The sequence below is a fragment of the Pteropus medius genome, unplaced genomic scaffold, assembly GCF_902729225.1.
Source record: "Pteropus medius unplaced genomic scaffold, Ma_sr-lr_union100, whole genome shotgun sequence".
NCBI classification, from domain to species: Eukaryota; Metazoa; Chordata; class Mammalia; order Chiroptera; family Pteropodidae; genus Pteropus; species Pteropus medius.
In genome coordinates, this window is record NW_024350397.1 from 2,561,495 (window position 1) to 2,574,159 (window position 12,665).

Sequence of the window (12,665 nt, forward strand, 5' to 3'; positions counted from 1 at the left end):
CTTTGTTTTAAAGTCTATTTTGTCTAAGTATTGCTATCCCAGCTTTTTCTTTCTATTTTCATGAAATATCTTTTTCTATCCCTTTACTTTCAGTCTGTGTGTCTTTTGATCTGAAGTGAATCTCTTATAAGCAGTGTGTATGTATGTGTGTGTGTGTGTGTGTATTTTCTTATCCATTCATCTACCCTATATCTTTTGATTAGAGCATTTAACTCATTTATATTTAAAATAATTGTTGATAGATATGTAGTTATTGCCATTTTATTATTAATATTTTTGAGCTTTTTTTCTTCTTCTTTAACTTAAAGACGTCCCTCTAACATTTCTTGTAATAGTTGTTCGGTGGTGATAAACTCCTTTAGCTTTTTCTTGTCAGGAAAGCTCTTTATCTCTCCTTCGATTCTAAATGGTAGCACTACTGGATAATCTTGGTTGTAGGTCTGTGCTTTTTATCACTTTAAATATTACATGCACATCCCTTCTGGTGTGCAAAGTTTCTGTTGAGAAATCAGCTGACATCCTTATGGGAGTTCTCTTGTAAATAACTAATTGCTTTCTCTTGCTGCTTTTAAGTTTCTCTTTGTCTTTAACTTTGGCATTTTAATTATGATGTGTCTTGATCTTTGCATTCATCTTGTTTGGGACTCTGTGTGTCCTCTGCTTGTATGTCTATTTCCTTCACCAGGTTAGGGAAGTTTTGTTATAATTTCTTGAAATAAGTTTTCAATTCCTTGTTCCCTCTTCCTTCTGGTACCCCTATGATGTAAAAAGGTTGGTACATTTGATGTTGTCCCAGAGGCTCCTTAAACTAGCCTCATTTTTGGGGGGGAGGGGGGGCTTCTTTTGTCTTCTTGCTGTTCTGATTGGGTGGTTTCTGCTACCTCGTCTTCTAAATGGCTGATCTGGCCTTCTACTTCATCCAATCTGTTGATTCCCACTAATGTAATATTCATTTCAGTTGTTTTCTTCTTTTCTGACTGGTTCTTTTTCCTTTTTCTATTTCATTTTTTGTTTCCTATTTCTTTGTTGAAGTTCTCACTGAGATAATTAAGCATCCTTATAACCAGTGTTTGAACTCTGCATCTGGTAGATTGCTTGTCTCTAGTTTGTTTATTTCTTTTCTGGAGTTTCATTCTATTCTTTTGTTTGTGACATTTTTCTCATTTTGGCTGCCTTCCTGTGTTTGTTTCTATGTATTAGGTAGATCTGCTATGTCTCCTGGGCTTGGTAGAATGGCTGTAAGTAGTAGGTGTCCTATGGAGCCCAGTGGTACAGTTTTTCTGGTTTCCTGAGCCTGGTGCTCCAGGTGTGTCCTTTGTATGGGAGGTGTATGCCCTCCGGTTGTAGTTGAGCCTTGAATGCTGTTGGCACTTCAATGGGAGGGACTGACCCTCAGGATGATTGACTGTGAGCACTGACTGGCCATGACTAAAGTAGAAGAGCTGTTGTGCAGGAGTTAAACCTATGGAGGATTCACTTTAGTGGGCCTCTGGTGCCTGCCAAGTTCGCCCTTTGGGTGTATTGTTTGTTAAGTTGGCTGGGCAACGCTCTGTTGTGGTCTGAAGTTTGCCACCAGGTGAGAGGGGTTCTGCTGCATGCCAAAGTCTGCCATAGCCTGGGACCTATCCAAGGCTACTTGGTATGAGCTATAAAGTGTTCTGCGGATGGTTGCCAGTTGTGCTAGGCTTGGAGGTGCCTTGGAGAAAATAAGCTGCAAACCAAGGCTAGCTGCCACTATTGCTGAGCTTGGGGCTGCTTAGCAAGATGTAGGGGGCACACTGAGGCCAGGCATTGCTTGTTTGGGGTTTGTGAAACTTTGTGAATTTTTAGGAAAGCCCATAGCATGAGCCAATATGGACTGTCTGTATGGAGAAGCTACTGGAATTGGCTTGGGTGGGCCTGCAAGTTGGGTAGGGCCAGGTCTCAGGAGATCACCAGGACAGGGCAAACAATGTTAGCCAGGTTTATAGAGACTCAGATATAACACTCGCCTGTGTCTGCAGGCTGGTGGTGGGAGGGCTCAACAAAGGAACAGTGGCTTCTGCCAGCACTTCTGTCTGGGAGATAGCTGCCCCTCTAGCCCTCGACCTGAAGCCAGGCAATTCAGTTCTTCCCTGTATGTCCCTGGCATCTATCAAGCTGCTACCCCAGTGTTGTAGTTAAGAGCAAGTGAATCCATCAGCAAGTAAGTCTGTGCATGAGCCATATAAGAGGAACACCTGGGACTCCTGCAGCCCTCCATCTCACTCAGCCATAATCTCTGCTGGTTTTCATAGCCTGGAGTTATGGGAACTTCTCTCCCTGGCACAGAAACCTGGGGTTGGGGAGCCTGGTATGGGGCTGGGACCCCTTGCTCCTTAGAGGAGACTCCTTGAGATATCCCTCCCAATTTTTATCTGTGACATGTGGCTGTGGGACCAGTCTGTTTCATGTCTCCATCTCTCCTATCGGTCTCGACACAGCTTCTTCTGTATATCCTTCTGTTATAAGGCTTCTGTTCAGGCTAGATTTCAGGCGATTCTCAATGATGGCTGTTCTATAGTTTAGTTGTAATTCTGATGTGGTCCTAGGGGGAAGTGAGCACAGCGTTTACCTACTCCAAAATCTTGACTAGGAGGAACATAACTTCTTTAATAGATGTGGTGCTATTGTAATTTTATATTTCTCTGAGTCATTTTCAGTAATTTGTGTCTTCCAAGGTATTGATCCATTTCATCAAAGCTGTCAAACTTATTTCTAAAAGGTGTTTGTAATATTGCTTCTATATACCTTTAATTTCTATGTAATCTGTAATGATGCCCCCTCTTTCAGTTCTGGTATTATACTCAGTAACATGTGTTTCCTCTTTATTTTTCTTAATTTCACTAGCTAGAAGTATATTCATTTTTTTCAAAGATCCTATTGGTTTCTTTGATTATCTGTTATATGTTTTCTATTTCACCAGTTTCTGTTCTTCTGTTTCTTTCTTTCCTTCTATTTTGGTTTTAATTGGCTCTTCTTTTCCTAGATTATTAAGGTGATTTTTAGATCATTTATTTTATACTTTTCTTACTTTCTAATATATGCATTTAAAGTTAAATATTTGTCTAAGCACTGCCTTAGATACATCCCACAAATTTTGATGTGTTTTCATCCTGAGACACATCAAAATATCTTTTAATTTCCCTATTTGTTTTGACTAATGTGTTAGAAGATGTGATATAACTACATTTACTGAGGATTTTCCAGATATCTTTCTGATATTGATTTCTAATTTAATTATGTGTGGTCAGAGAACATACTCTGCATAATTTTTGTCATTATAAACTTAATCAGACTTGTTTTACATATTAGCATATGGTAAGCTACCTTGGTGAATATTACATGTGCGCTTGAAAAGAATGTATTTCCTCCTGAATGTTGAGTGGAATGTTCTATAATGTCAATGAAGTCAATTTTGTTGATTATGTTGTCAAGCATATCTATATCTTTCCTGATATTCTCCTTATTCCATCAATTACTGAAATAGATGTTGAAATCTCCAACTATAATCAAAGATTTGTCAATTTCTCCCTTCAATTCTATCAATTTCTGCTTCATATATTTGACAATGTAGTAATAGTTGCATTTAAATCTAAGGTTATTATTTCTTCTTGATAAACTGAGCCACTTATCATGATGAAGTGTGCCTTTTTAATCTTATTAATATCACTTGTTCTGATGCCCACTTTGATAGTAATATAGTCATTCCAGCTGTCTTATAATTAGTGCTTACACTGCATATTTTTTCCACCCTTTTATTTCTAACTTATTTTGAGGGTTTCTTGAGAACAAGACACAATTTTCTCTTTTTTTTTTAAATCCAATCTGACAAACTCTGCCTTACAATTAGAGTAGATCACTTACATTTAATGTGATTATTGAAATGGTTGGATATGGCTTTACCGTGTTGTTGCAGGTTTTCTATTTGTCCCATCTGTTCTTTGTTCTTTGTTTCCCTTTCTTCTTTTTGATTATTTTTTAGGATTTCATTCTTATTAGTTAAAAGTCATTTTTTAAACCGTTTTAGTAGATCCTCTAACTTATGACAGCCTACCTTCAGAAAATGCTATATACTTATGTATAAGACCCTTACCATGGTATGCCTCCTTTCCACCATCCCATTCTTTGAGCTATCGTTGTCGTACATTTACTTTTACATGTTATAAACCCTATACTAAATGGACACTTATTGTTTTTTGCTTTACATAATCAGTTACCTTTTAAAAAAACTAAAATAGGAGAAAAAATTTATATATTTATCCACATATTAACCATTTCTACCACTCCGTATTCCGTTTTATAATCCAAATTTCCATGTGGTATCATTTTCCTTTTGCCTGAAAAAGTTCCTTTAATACTTTTTATAGTATAGATCTGCCAGTCATGAGTTGTCTCAGTTTCTGCCTAAAAAAGTTCTTATTTCTCCCTTAGTTTTTCCTCCTTTATTTTCTAAAGACATTTTTATTAGATATGGAGTAGTAGGTTGACAATTGTTTTAGCGCCTAAAAAATACCATTAAATTGCATTCTGGTATGCAGTTTCTGATGACAAGTCTGCTGCCATTCTTAACTTCATTCCTTTAATGCAACGTCCTTTTTTTCCCTCTTCCCACTTTTAAGATTTTCTGTTTATCACTGATTTTGAGCAATTTTCTTATGGTATATCTTGGGATGTGTGGATGTGTGTGTGGTGTGTGTGTATTCTATGAGTTTGTTGAATTTCTTGGATCTGTGGCTTTCCACTTTTCTTCAATTTAAGAAAGTTTAAGCCATTATTTATTTATCTTTTTCTTTCACCCTTTCTCCAAATCTCAGACTCCAATTACACTTATTTTAGATCCATGTTCATTATCCTACAGGACACCAAGTCGTTCATCTTTTTCTCTTTTCTTTTATACCTTTGGTTAAATTCTTACTATGTTTTTAAGTTTGTTGACCTTTTCTGAAAGATCTAATTTGTACTTAATCTCATCTAGTAAAATTTTCATTTCAATTACTATACTTTTAATATCTGGATGTTCTAGTTTTTCTTTTTCATATCTTCTATTTCATTCTTCATTTTGTTTATATATGTGGACCATATTTACAACAGCCATTTTAATGTACTTTGCTAATTCTATCATCTCGGTCATTTCAGGGTCTATTTTCTATTGTCTCCTGGTTATGAGATTTTTTTTCCTGCTTTTTCGCTTGATTGGATGCAATTCACTGTGAACTTTATGTTGCTGAGTGCTGGATTTTGTCGTATCTGTTTAAAGAGTGTTGGACTTCCTCTGGCGGACAGTTAAGTTACTGGTGCATTGATATAACTTTTGAAGCTTGGCTTCAAGCTCTTTTAGGACTTGTGTAGAGGAACCTTTATTTTAGGGCTCAATCTTACAGTGACCTGGTAATTTTTTATTTCTCAAGTTGCCCTTGCCAGCTTCTTTGGGTTTCAGTCTACACATGCACAGTTTGGTATTCAGCCAGATCCTTGAGAGCTCCCTTACACATATTTCAGGAACTCCTTCTCTTCCCAGAAACCTCCTCTCCAGGATAGTGAGATTTCAAATGAATCAGGCTTTTCTAGCCTATCTCTTTATTACCTGCTTTCCCTGCTCCATAGTGAAAGTCAGATACTTCACTTCCAGATTCAGGTTACCTTACTAGTAGAGAAGAAGGCAAGGTAAAGGGTACTTATCTTATATTTATTTTTTAGAAACTGAATACCAAAAAAAAACCCCCAAAAACACAGATTTTGCCCCTCCAGGCACTTATGCTGAATAGGTAATAAAATCAGTAAATATTGAAAAGTGGGATTTTCCACATCTATGTCATAATTATTCATAAAAATGTCTTTATTTCATTACCTTAATTCTCAAAAATATTAGCCCTTTATTGTTTACGTTGGCATATGCCCTAACTTAAGTCCTAAACTGAAGCCTCCATGAAAACATTAAATAGCTTATACACTTGAGAAAAAAAAAAATGAATAGATGTTTTGGGGGAGGTTGAAGAGAAGTGGGTGGCAGGAAGCAAATATTTCCTCCAAAGCTAGGCTATCATGAACCAAGTTTGAGTATATAGTTACCTGAAAGTTCTAACAATTTTAATAATCATAAACAATACCTAGAAAATTATTCAGGCTCACTATTGAAAACTGAAAAATGCCAAATATATAAAGATGAAAATATATGCCATCTGGAAACCTTTCACTCAGAGGGTAACAACTATTAACTCTGGCATGTCTCCTCACATACATACATATGTACTTACATCACATAATTTCAAACAAAACATCTTAATTTGAGATAATAGTGCAGATACCATTTTCAATTTCCTTTTAATTATGTTATAAGCATAACTGAGAGTCACTGAATAGTCTTTAAAAACACGGACTGAAATAGGGGCACCAGGTGGCCCACTTATCTCACCCCAGTCTCAGACCCGTCCTTCACAAACACAGTATATGAATATACTGAAATTCCTTCCTGATAGTGAGGTCTACAAATCAGCAACATCAGCGTTACCTCAGACCTCATCAGAAATGTACACTCTTGGGCCACACCACACACAATCAAATCTACATCTTCGCAAGATATCCAGGTGAGTCATATGTATATAAAGTTTGCAAAGCAGTGCTCTAGTTTAACCATTTCTCCTATTACTGGACTTCTGTATAATTTTCAATTATTTTGCTATGATAACTATTTTGCTATGATAACACTATAAAGTTCCCTGTACACATATATTTGTATTCTCGAGTATTTTTTTAGGAGGGACACATTAAAGTGGGAATCCTAAGTCATTATATTCTCTTCTAAATCTGAAACTTCTAATCTGCTGTGGTCTGAGAAACCAGTTAACCAGGTTTCTTAGAATGATGAGTTAGAGAACTTAAGGATCAAAAATAAGTGGTTATCCACTTGAGTTTTAATCTCAGCTCTGACCAAACAAGCTGTGTAACTATGGGCAGTGACGTAACCTCTTCAAGACTGAGTTTCCTCATATGTTAAATGGGGTTTATTATAGTATTTACCTCATAAGATTGCTGTGAGGATTAAGTTAGTTAAAATACATAAAGCACTTAAAACACAGTGTTATTTATGTGTTTGCTATTATTATGAAGGGAAAAACAAGTAAAGAGGCTCTAAGTGAACCTCATATACCATTTTAAGGTCTAAACTTTCAAACATCATCTGTATGTAGTTTAAAAGCCTCTTTCATTTCGTCCCTGGTTCTCAGATCTGTTCCAAGGAGCTGAGTTTGAGAGAGAAGTGCCCTACATTTGAGAACTGCTTTTTCTGTGCCTTGTTGATTACTTCATTACTGGCTTTAAAAGGAGTGTGGATATGTTGGTCTTCTGATAAAGCCAGGTGCGAAAATTAATCTTGTTTTCTTAGGTGCAAGAGGTCAAGAACCATGTCACATGTACAATGCTTATGTTACCTTTATAATCAAGGAGGTACAACCATCCTACCTCCTAGGAGGATCCCTGGCTCAGGTCGAGACAGGACTATCAATACAGGAGAGAATCCAAACTGTATGTTTTGGGTCAGAGCAGCAGTTTTGTAGAGGTGAAGTCAAAACAGTAGCCAGGAAGAAAGAGGAGTCAATCTGAAGGACAGAGATAGGAATAATGGGAAAGATGGCAACAAAGACAGAAAGCGAGAGAAGATAGTTTCTACAAGAAGAGACTCAAGGTGAAAACATGTTAAGGGGCTCAGGCCTTTCTTAGAGAGTCAGAACAGCATATTCATCAGCACGCTGACTTCATATTGTATGCCAAGCACATGCTGGCATTAGGCAGGCCCTGGTGACTAGAGATAACTTTGAGATGTGTCATCCTATTATTTAGGTGCTATCGAATATAAAGTACTTACGTATCATGGAGGCCCTGAAAATCATTCTTTCCGATGTCATTAATTCCAAGTGTCACAGTTCAACAGTTATAAGAAACTTGAATTATTAGTTTTGGTTAATAACTAAAACCTATTAGGGAATTTGTGTATGTAAGAATAGCTTAGTTTATACCAAAAATCATTCAAAATAAATTTCAAATAAAAAATGAGAGAACTAACAATGCCTCAAAGTGAATTCCTTAGATGGAGACTTGACCAATCTGACCAGAAATCAACCTTGATACTAGCTCTTCCTTCATCTCAAATAGGAGAAACTTCACCTAGAAATGCTTTATACTTCATTGGTGAAATTGATGAAAGCTTCTCAATACAAATACAAGAGGAGGAATCTGAGGAGGACTAAGAATAACTGCTCTGAAAAAAGAAGATTCTGAAAGATATAAAGAAGATTTTAACAAAAGAAGATTCTCAGCATTGAGAAGACGTTAAACATCTCCCCTCTTCCACTCCAGCCCAATTTCCTCCACAACATCCCATGAGGTAATCACGTCAACTTGTACACTGTCAGTGATGAAGAACTCACTGTCCTATTTTCCCACAGATATGTTACCAACATGTTCATTATAGTGTGCATTAAACTGAGCAGAAATCTCTCTAACTTCTCTCCGTTGATCTAGCTCTATCTTTCTAAAGCTCTAACTCTTACACTTGAAAGCAATTCAAATTCCAGAAATTTTGAATATTTTGTAGCTGCAAAATTCATAGTGCGACCTCTCCTACTACACGTGCTAGAGAATCTTGGATATGTACTTTTCTTCTCTATAAATCTACCTCCACTGGTACCAGGCTGGAGGCTCAACTGGTTGGAATGGGTTTGTAGAGGAGGGGATTAGCAAGGATTTAGCTGATTCCAAATGGACTTGGAGAATTTAAGGAATAGCAAGAAGGCATTGAGGCTAGAGCACAGTGAGCAAGACAGAATGGTAGAAGATAAAGCCATCAGACAGAACATGCAAGGTATGGTGGAAGATGGTGAGACTTGAGGTTTTATCCTGATTGTGACAGGTGGCCACTGAAGGTTCTGAACAGGAGAATGACAAGAACTATGTAACGTTTAAGAAAAAAAACAAACATGGAAAACTGACTGGAGAGGGGTAAGGAGGAGATAAGGAAGGCCAGTTAGAAAGCCAGTTACTAGAATCATCTAGGTAACTTATGATAGTGATTATAAGTTATACTAGGGTAATAGTGAGGAGTGGCAGCAGCAAAAGGGAATTTGAGATGTATGTTGAAAGGCAGACATATAAGCCTTACTGATAGCCTGGATGCGGGTTAGAAAGAGAAGTCAAAGATGACTTCTAGTTTTGGCCTGAGCAACCTGGATGGACCATTTACTGAGATGAAAAGAAGGCAGGAACACGTTTTAAGAGGAGTTCAAGAGTTCTATTTCAGACATGTTAACCTTGAAATGTTTATCGGACTTTCAGATAGAGGTATTGACTAGGCAGACATAGATATGAGCCTTAAATAATGGGAGATCAAGGTAAAAATAAGTAAATTTGGGAGGATTGGTGGCATTTAAAGCAAGGCTTCACATGAGATCACATAGAGGATAAATGTAGAAGGTGATCAAGGACTGGACCCTGAAAAATGCCAACTTTTTGGATACCATGAAGAAGAGACAGAAAAGGAGAGTTTGAAATTTTATGTGTATATTATCCTTTCAAATGTAAAAGGGACTGGAGATTTAAAGCTACAGAACAGCATAGCTAGAACCAATGGGGAAAGTCACAGGATAGATTTCTGCTCAATGTAATGAGCACTATAATGAATAAGGTGGTAAATTAGTCTTCCTGAAAAAGTAGTTGAAATTATTTTATATCTACTAACTACAAAGTCCATAGCCAGCCACCATAATCTTTAAAATTCACCTTTCAAAATCATGTACCTATTCCATTTCTGACTCTTGCCTATTGGCTGAGTCTGGATTGCTGCATTTCACGTGTCAGCTGCTCAATTACTCCACGCCTGGTCTCTGGCATGTGTCTTAGCTTCTGGATCCAAGTTCTCACCCCAACTAACAACTTCTAGTTGCCCAACACTGACCAGGAGGCATGTTGAGATCATGTCCCCCAGAGCTGCCAAAAGTTCTTGGCATATGATCAATGAAGCACACAATGAGTGAGTGTTCAGCAATTAATCAGGTGACAGAGAACAACTGACATGTTAGGGAACTGTAGAATGAGCCAGATCAAGGCTGGAACAGAACAGAAGACTCTAATCCAGACTAGTTACCCCAGGGGAATCTGCTCCAGGTCACCCAGTGTGATCAGACATCCTTTTTACCCAGAAGATTTGAAGTAATCTGAAGACTACCATGTGTCCAAGACTCAGGATTTGCTGGAGGCTGGTAACATAATGAACTATAGGTACTGAACACCATGGGCACTCATTCTTTCTGCCTCATATCCTCAGGGTTACCCTGGAAGCATCTGTTACTACCCCAGCCTCAACTATAAAGGGAATTCTAAACTATCTCATAGGTGTTTGTGAAGATTAAATGAGATCATTGTAAATAAAGTGTCTGGTATATAGAAAGTGCTCTATTCATATTAGCTATTTTCATTTATACTTTAGATGACCACAAAATGACTGTCAGCTGAATGGTAAAGCATGTCCCTAAAAACAACACTTTTAATGCTCTTCTAGCACAGAAGAATAAAAAGTTTTTGTTTGTTTTTTTAATGCATGAACTATTATATCATCAATGGAACTTAAACTCGTCCTGAAAAAAATCTCTCGATTTTCCTAAACTTTTCTACCAAGGTTGGCAGTTATGTTACATAACTAAGAAGTAAGGATGTAAATTCTGTTAACGTGAGATTGCAACACCAAATCGGAATAAACATGAAGCGAAACAGAACTCTCCAAGCCTAACAATTATTCTGCAAGAGTCATTCAGACCCGGGTCTCTCATTTTGGATGTCTATATTCTTTAACTATAATGTATTTCTATTTCCCTTTATTAAATTTAAGTTTAAAGTTGGCAACAGGAGCAGGAAATCATTTATAAGACCAGTATGGCTATTTTACTTTTATTAATGAAAAGTTATGTAATAGTTTCAGCAAACTACAGAGTTCCCTTCTTATAGTCTTTTAATATTTATAGAAATTTAAGAGTTATACTGCTAGAGTTCATTTTGGAAACTGAGAATTTCTATTATCTGACAGCAATCAATTATTTTAGATATATTACAGAAATGTCTATTTAGGAGTTACATTCCTCTTTATTCATACCCTTTAACAATAGGTCAACTGTGTCTAGTACTTGACCTAGAAGTTCAAAACTACACTAAGAAGGTCTCAGCTCCAAACCACTGAGTCACATCACTGGCCTTTTCACCTCTAACAGTACATTAAAGAAAAGAAATGGCGGGTGTGGGGGCGGGGGTGGCACGGGGAAGCAGTGTTCTGGGAACTGTTTAAAGGGCCTGCTTGTGTTAATAGAATGTGCTATACTAAACTACCAAAGAACACACGGGTACCTTAAAGGAATAAGAACAAAGCTGTAGCCAAGTACAAGTAGGTGTTCACGGACACCATGCTAATGTCCCAAAAATGAAATCTAACACTTCCTATGAACTGAAAAAGAAAATCTATATTCACATATTTCCCTACATCTCTATTTCATGAAATCTGGATTTTTAAAGGTAATTAATAATTTCGATTTATCAAATTACTACACAGAAAAGCTACTTATAAACTATAATTTTCAAATTAATAGACCTTCATTTTTCCTGCTTTAAATAAACTTTTAATTTTAGATTTACGGAAACTTTACAAAGATACTACAGAGTCTCTATATACCTTTTGCCCAGTTTTACCTAAAGTTGACATCTTACAGGCCATGGTTTTATCAAAACTAAGAAATTAATGTTGGCACATTACTAGTAACTAAGCTACAGACTTCATTTGATCTGAACACATTTCTGAAATCATTTGGATTTCACTTGTTTTTTCACTAATGGCTTTTTTCAGTTCTAAGATCCAATCCAGGGTACCACATTGCTTTTAATGATTATTTTTAGTGCTTTAAGGGTTATAGCATGTCAAACTTGTGTCTTATTAACAATGTCTTCATTATAATTATTATAGAAAATAAACCTACTGCTCCCTGGAAAAATGTTTATTGAATATTAGGGAAATGTTACATGTAAAGATGACATTTCTACCAATGTTTTCTTAAAGAGAAAAAGAGGTAAATCAGTGAAGTAAGATATGTCCCACTGCCACTTTGTCAGGAACCTATGAGATCAAATTATTTAATGTTTCAGAAATAGCTCTTCAAAAAATGCTTTTCACTTACCTATCTCACTAGGCTCCAGTAAAGGGTCATAGGATATATGGTAAATCCGTGTACTTAATCCTGTAATAGAATATAAAGTATTATTATAATCATATTCAGATAATCTGATTGTATCAAATATATGTAAAAACTGCTTTTCTTTCATTCCCAAATTTCATTTTTAATTACTGTATGATTAATATAACAAAAGAACTAATTTAAGGGAGAATAACTTCCTGAATGAATTACATGTGTTTAGTTTAAAAATGCAAACATGCAAAATTTAATAAAGGTTTTAAGAGAAACAGAAAATGTTCTAGAAAAAATGCAACAATGAATAAAACTGACTAAGAAGAATGCTTCACATTCTTTTCCATGTGCATAATGCTGTGAAAATTACTAGTCATAAACAAGTGAATCACACTGAGGGCACAGTCTTTTGTGACAGGAAAATAGTAA

At 36.4% G+C, this 12,665-nt stretch overlaps 1 protein-coding gene across 15 annotated transcripts in view; it reads right to left on the minus strand.

The window, feature by feature from the left end:
• ZNF438 (zinc finger protein 438) overlaps positions 1-12,665 on the minus strand; it is a 152,912-nt gene that overhangs the window by 103,653 nt on the left and 36,594 nt on the right. For all 15 annotated transcript variants that reach the window (XM_039839726.1, XM_039839725.1, XM_039839743.1 and 12 more), the window contains exon 2: positions 12,228-12,287. The gene's annotated coding sequence lies outside the window, so the exon portion shown is untranslated. The remainder of the gene's footprint in view (positions 1-12,227; positions 12,288-12,665) is intronic.